Below are 6,000 nucleotides of genomic sequence, written 5' to 3' on the forward strand. Positions count from 1 at the left end.
GAGAGATTCACCTCACTGCACTGACCTGGAAAAGTACAAAATAACTGTTTCATTGAGGCCATCATAAATATATCTCTACAAGTGGTGCCCAGAATTCATAGATCTCTAAATATCTGAGCTTATGAAATTTATTTATATCCAGCGTCTGTTCAATTTTTTCACTAATTATTTTAGCAAAAACTGAAGAGCCAGATCCTGATAATTTTCCACTTTATCACACAATTCAGAAAAGCAGCAACATGCAGGCAGTTATTCTTTGTGGAGCACTTACAGGAGCAAAACCATATGCTGTTCTTGTTTGGGATAATTATAAATTTTTAAACATTTAAATGTAGTTATCTTTAAAACTGGTATTAACTCCCAAACAATTTAACGTCAACAACTCAATACCTAGACTGTCTATCATACAAAAGAGTTAATTAGGTTTATATGTGTATCCCTGCAAACAGTTGCAAATGGCTTTCATGTGTTTGCATGAATAATCAAAGTAGGTTATACATTAATACATTATTTTTTCCTTTTAAAATAGTTCACTAGGATTTGAAGTCACTGAATTTTAAAGTTAGGACTTCAAAATCATCTAGTCCAGTGATTTGCAAGCTTGAATATGCATTATAATAAGCTTTGGTGCTAAAGCATATATACTTGAGCTCCTGGTATGTAGGAATAAGAATTTGAGATGCTTATTCACTGGATGAGTAAGAATGAGAACCTGGCATGTATATTTTTAGATGTGTAACAGATCATTCTGATGGGCACTTGTATTAGTTTCCTAGAGTTGCCATAAAAAATTATCATAAACTGGGCTGCTTAATGCAACTTAAATGTATTCTATCACAGTTCAGGAGGCTGGAAGTCTAAAATCAAGGTGTCAGCAGAGCCATACTCTCTCCGAAAGCCCTGAAGAGGAAGAATCCTGCCTCGCCTCTTCCTAGCTTCTGGGGGTTGCTGCAGTCTTTATCATCCCTTGGCTTTGCAGCTGCATTGCTCCATTCTCTGCCTCTGTTGTCACACGGTCTTCTTCCCTTTGTGTCTGTGTCTCTATACCTCTCCTTATAAGGATACCAATCACTGGATTTAGGGCCCAACCTATCCAGAATGGTCTCATCTTAACTTGGTTACATCTGCAAAAATCCTATTTCCAAATAAGGTAACATTCACAGGTACCCAGGGTTAGGAATTAAATATATGGTTGTAGGTAGGGAGGTGACACAGTTTAATCCACTAAAGCACCCAAAGTAAAAAGTTCTGATCTAGTGTCTCTAAAATCTACTGACATCACTGTGTTTAAAATAGAGAAGTTAAGCAACTTATATTAGTTTTCTGTTGCTCCATAAGAAATTACTCCAATTAAAATAATAAACCTTTATTATTTAACAGTTTCTGAGGGTCAGGAATCCAGAAGAAGTTTAGTTGGGTTGTTCCAGCTCAGGGTCTCTTATGAGGTTTTAGTCAAACTGGTGTCTGAGGTTACAGTCATCTGATGGCTTAAATAGGGTTGGAGGATCCACTTGGAATCTCACTTAGTTCTGCAGTGTTAGTTGGCTTTAGGCCTCAGTTCCTCACCAGGTCAGCCTCCCCAGAGGGATGTTTGTGATATGACAGTTAGCATCTAGCAAAGTGAGGGATATGAGATAGAAAAAGAGAAACCAAGACAGAAGCCACAGTGCCTTTGGTAACCTAATCTCAGAAGTGAGATACCATCTATTCTGTCATATTTAATTGGTCACACAGACAAAGGAGGGGACTTACAGTCTTTAATACCAGGAGGCATAGATCACTGAAGGCCATGTTGGAAGCTAGCTACCGTAAGTGGGGAGTCAGGCATTTTGACTTCAGGACCAGAGACACAACCTTTGCCACTGAAGGTGTGATCCAAGGGTTGGCATCGCTTGGGAGCTGAGTAGAAATGATGAATCTCAGGCTTTATGTCAGATCTAGTGAATTAGAACCTATATTTTAATAAGATCTCCAGGTGATTTGTATGCACACTACATTCCGAGAAGCAATAGGTTAGAATTACTGATTCAGACACATTGTCCTTTTGAAAGTAGTGCCTTGAGTAGTACATCTAGTCCAAAGAGACTGTCATTGCTTGAAATCTGCTATGAACTTTGCTTTGGGACAGAGCATAAGACACCCCAAGAAATCAGTATCTTCCCCTTGTGGCCACACTATCTTACTGTATCCATAATAATGTTTTACCCTTTGGTCACACAAAATTTATTTAACCAGGTTGATTCAAAGATGTTTAATTCATTTTAAAATACCAAAAGTCCACTTAAAGAATAAAAGTCTATTCTACAGTAAAGATATTAAAAATATATTGCATCCTCCAAAGATCATATGATCCCAAATCATAATGCTGTTTTCAGAAACAGTGCCATGCACGTCTAGCCTCTCAGCTTCTACAGGGAAGATTACGATCTTGTCCTCAAATAATTGAAGCCAGTGGTGAACTGAATCTTACTAGAAGTACAACAAAACTCAGACCAAAATAAAATAGAGATTACATTAACTCAGGCCCCTATACCAACAGCTTGAGAGAATAAGAGGCATAACGTCCAGAAGAACACTGTATACTGGTTCCCATTTCCAAGGGAAGTCTCCTCAACTACATGGAGAGTAGCAAAGATCATCACTGTGCCAACCACCAGGAATAGGAGTCCAGACACCTCTGCCCATTGCATCTTGGTATTGGAGTTTCCAAGGAAAACAATGCATCAAGCACTGGATGAAACAATGCTTTACTTACATAGAGAAGGGACAGAGTGAGATCAGCTTCTGTAGTGGGTGTCAGTTCCCCATGGCCTGCAGGTCTCTCTCTCAGCAGCCAATGCAGGGCAGTTCTCCTATGTGCAGCCCTCCCGTGCTGCAGTGGAAACACCCCGTGCCATCCCTGTGAAGGACAGACATAGCGGTAGGGCTGATCAAGTGCTCTATAGCACACACATTTAAGGAGAACCACAGAGAACCCACTGAACATGAAACAGGGAAAGGTATTTTCACACAAGGTGATAAGTATGGCATAGGCTGTGTGAGCTTTTTTAAAGTATTTTTTTAAAACTTTTAAAAAAATCGAACAAAAGATTCTTTAAGTTCTATAGTGCTTTACAGTTTTCAAAAGTTTCACACACATGATTTCATATAATTCCCATAATAACCCTTTTTAAAATCCTTTACCCCTATATTGCCTCTTCTCCTTTCCCTCTCCCAACTGGTAACCACTAGTCTGTTCTCTATATCTGTGAGTCTGCTTCTTTTTTGTTTTATTCACTAGTTTATTATATGTGGAATCTAAAAAATACAAGTCATCACATACAGTATTTGTCTTTCTCTGTCTGACTTATTTCACTTAGCATAATGCCCTCCAAGTCCATCCATGTTGCTGCAAATTGCAAAATTTTGTTCTTTTATGGCTGAGTAGCATGCCATTGTGCATATATACCACATCTTCTTTATCCATTCATCTGTTGATGGACACTTAGGTTGCTTCCATATCTTGGCTATTGTAAATAACGCTACTATGAAAACTGGGGTGCATGTATCTTTTCGAATTAGTGTTTGTGGTTTTTTTCAGACATATACCCAGGAGTGGAATTGCTGGATCATATGGTAGTTCTTTTTTTAGTTTGAAATATCTCCATACTGTTTTCCACAGTACATTCCCACCAACAGTATAGGAGGTCCCCTTTCTTTTGGTAAGGAAGTGTTCCAGGCCCAAGGCCCATTCTTATGAGGCCGAGTGGGAATCAAAAGCCTGTAAACATGAGACTGCCTTTCCCAACACACAAACTTTTCTAAGTGGCAAAAAATATTTAATGTCATACTTTTTTTGTTGTTTTTTATACAGTTACTGTCATATAATAAAAACACATGATGTGTTTTATCACAAGATAAAGTAAAAACATTATATATATATATATACATATATAGTCAAAAGAGAAAAGCATCAATAAAATCAGACTCAGAGATGACCCAGATGTTGGAATTTTCAGACAGAGACTTAAAAATAACTATGAGAAATAATGTTAAGTGTTCCAGAGGAAAGATTAGCAACTTAAGGGAACAACGGGAGAGAGATGGAAACTATAGAAAGAACCAAAAGGGATTCCTAGGGATAAAAATATATGGTATGAATCATAAAGAATTTATCTGAAAAAAAAAAGAATTTATCTGATGAGCTAATGTGGTCTGGGCACAGATGGAGAAAGATTTAGTGAACTCGAATCAATGTCAATAAATCTTATCAAATCTGAAACTTATGAACATAGACACAAAAATCCATAACAGGATATAGTGCATCAAATCATACAATACATATAAAGGATAATCCATCATGATCAAGAAAAGTTTCTCAGAAATGTTAAGTTTGTTCAGCACTAACATTTTTACCAATTTAATTACCATATTATGAGGAAAGTATCATAGATTAACCTCAATAGAATCAATATGGGCATTTGATTAAAATTTAGCACTCATTTTAATAAGAACTTGCTGCAAGTGAGAAATAAAAGGAAACTTCCTCAGCCTGATTTAGGGCATCTCTGAAAAACCTACAGCCAACATCATGCTTAGTGAAGAAATATTCATCATTTTTCCTTTGAGACTGGGATGAATGCAAGAATGTAGACTCTGACCACTATGCTAGAACATAATGCTGTTTTATTTTAGAACCACAGGTTCTCACCAAGTAAGCTAAGACATCTTACCCAGGGAAGTCTTGTCCTCTACCTGTTTTCTTCCACTCTAGAATCTGAAGGTAAATATACAGTAGTGATAGTCTCAGACTTTGGTGTCCTTCAAAGTCACAGGACATCATTCACTTTATTAATTCAGAGTCTACTATGTCTCAGGCACAGTGCTAGGTGATGGGAAATTATTTATACTTTTCTTTAAAGAACATACAGACAGGTGGAGGAAGTAAAAAAACACATTGTGTTTTACAAAGCACAAATGACAGTGTGCTTCTACAGAGATAAGCACAGGCTGTCACGGGCACATCGGAGGGCGTTAACCTAGCCTGGGAAGGAAAGGCCAGGGGAAGTGAGGAAAGTCTTCCAGGAGCAGGCAAATATTAATCCTCAGATTTGACTGCGATCCAGTAGTTCTTGCTGTAAGGTCCCAAGTCACAAGCACCAAACCCAATGTAGCCAGAAGAATTTCCTATTGTCCCCAAGGGCAGTTGGCCTTCTTTATTAGCAATAAGCCAGAGACAACACATTCATTTATTCCCACTTGAGAGCAAGGGGTGTGTATCCATCCTCAGCCTAGCCAAGGTTCATGTCCATTGCAATATACTGTTGGACCTTCTTTTAAACTGGGTACAGTGTGTGCCCACTTGTGCTAATCAGTCCTTCCTGGTCTTGGTCCTACTTTGTCTGGAAGCATCTGAATTATAATTTTCTGCATCCACTACTCCTAACTCATGTGTATAGAGAGGACTAGATAATGGGCAGGTGCTAACACTTTTACACGTTCCCAAAGGAAAGAAAGGAGAGTGAAGATGTGTTTTGACAGAAAGAATAACAAATGCAAAGGCTTGAAGGTAAGAAAAGCATGACTCTTTCAGGGAACTGATAGTGCTTCAGAAGGAGTAAATTTTGAGTGGCTACCGCGGGAGGAGCAAAGCCATAAAAGGGCCTACATGTCACACTGAAGAGTTTAAACTTTCCTTTCCCTTAGGCCAACAGAGAGCTATTGAAGGGTTTTAAGAAAGAAACTGTGTCACTACATAATTCAGGTTTAAGAAATATTACCCTGGTGACAATGTGAAAAGTGAACTTAAGGGGGCAAGATAGGAGTCATGGAAACCATTTAGGAAATTGTTACCATAGTGGACTGCGAAATGATGATGCCATAATTCAAGGTGCTGGTGCCCTGGTGGAGAGAAAAGGACAGATTCGAGAGATTGAACAGATAGCACTTGGAGGTTAATTGGACATGAGGAATGACATAGGATAATTATGCTTTAGCCCTTCCTCCTTCATCAAAGGATGT

General features: G+C 38.3%; 1 long non-coding RNA gene across 1 annotated transcript in view; it reads right to left on the bottom strand.

The window, feature by feature from the left end:
• LOC133092404 (uncharacterized) overlaps window positions 1-2,837 on the bottom strand; it is a 106,473-nt gene extending 103,636 nt beyond the window's left edge. Inside the window, exon 1 of the long non-coding RNA XR_009701050.1 lies at window positions 2,756-2,837. This is a non-coding gene — a long non-coding RNA (uncharacterized LOC133092404). The remainder of the gene's footprint in view (window positions 1-2,755) is intronic.
• Window positions 2,838-6,000: the final 3,163 nt, after the last annotated feature.

This window comes from Eubalaena glacialis, chromosome 5 (genome assembly GCF_028564815.1).
Source record: "Eubalaena glacialis isolate mEubGla1 chromosome 5, mEubGla1.1.hap2.+ XY, whole genome shotgun sequence".
Classification (NCBI taxonomy): Eukaryota; Metazoa; Chordata; class Mammalia; order Artiodactyla; family Balaenidae; genus Eubalaena; species Eubalaena glacialis.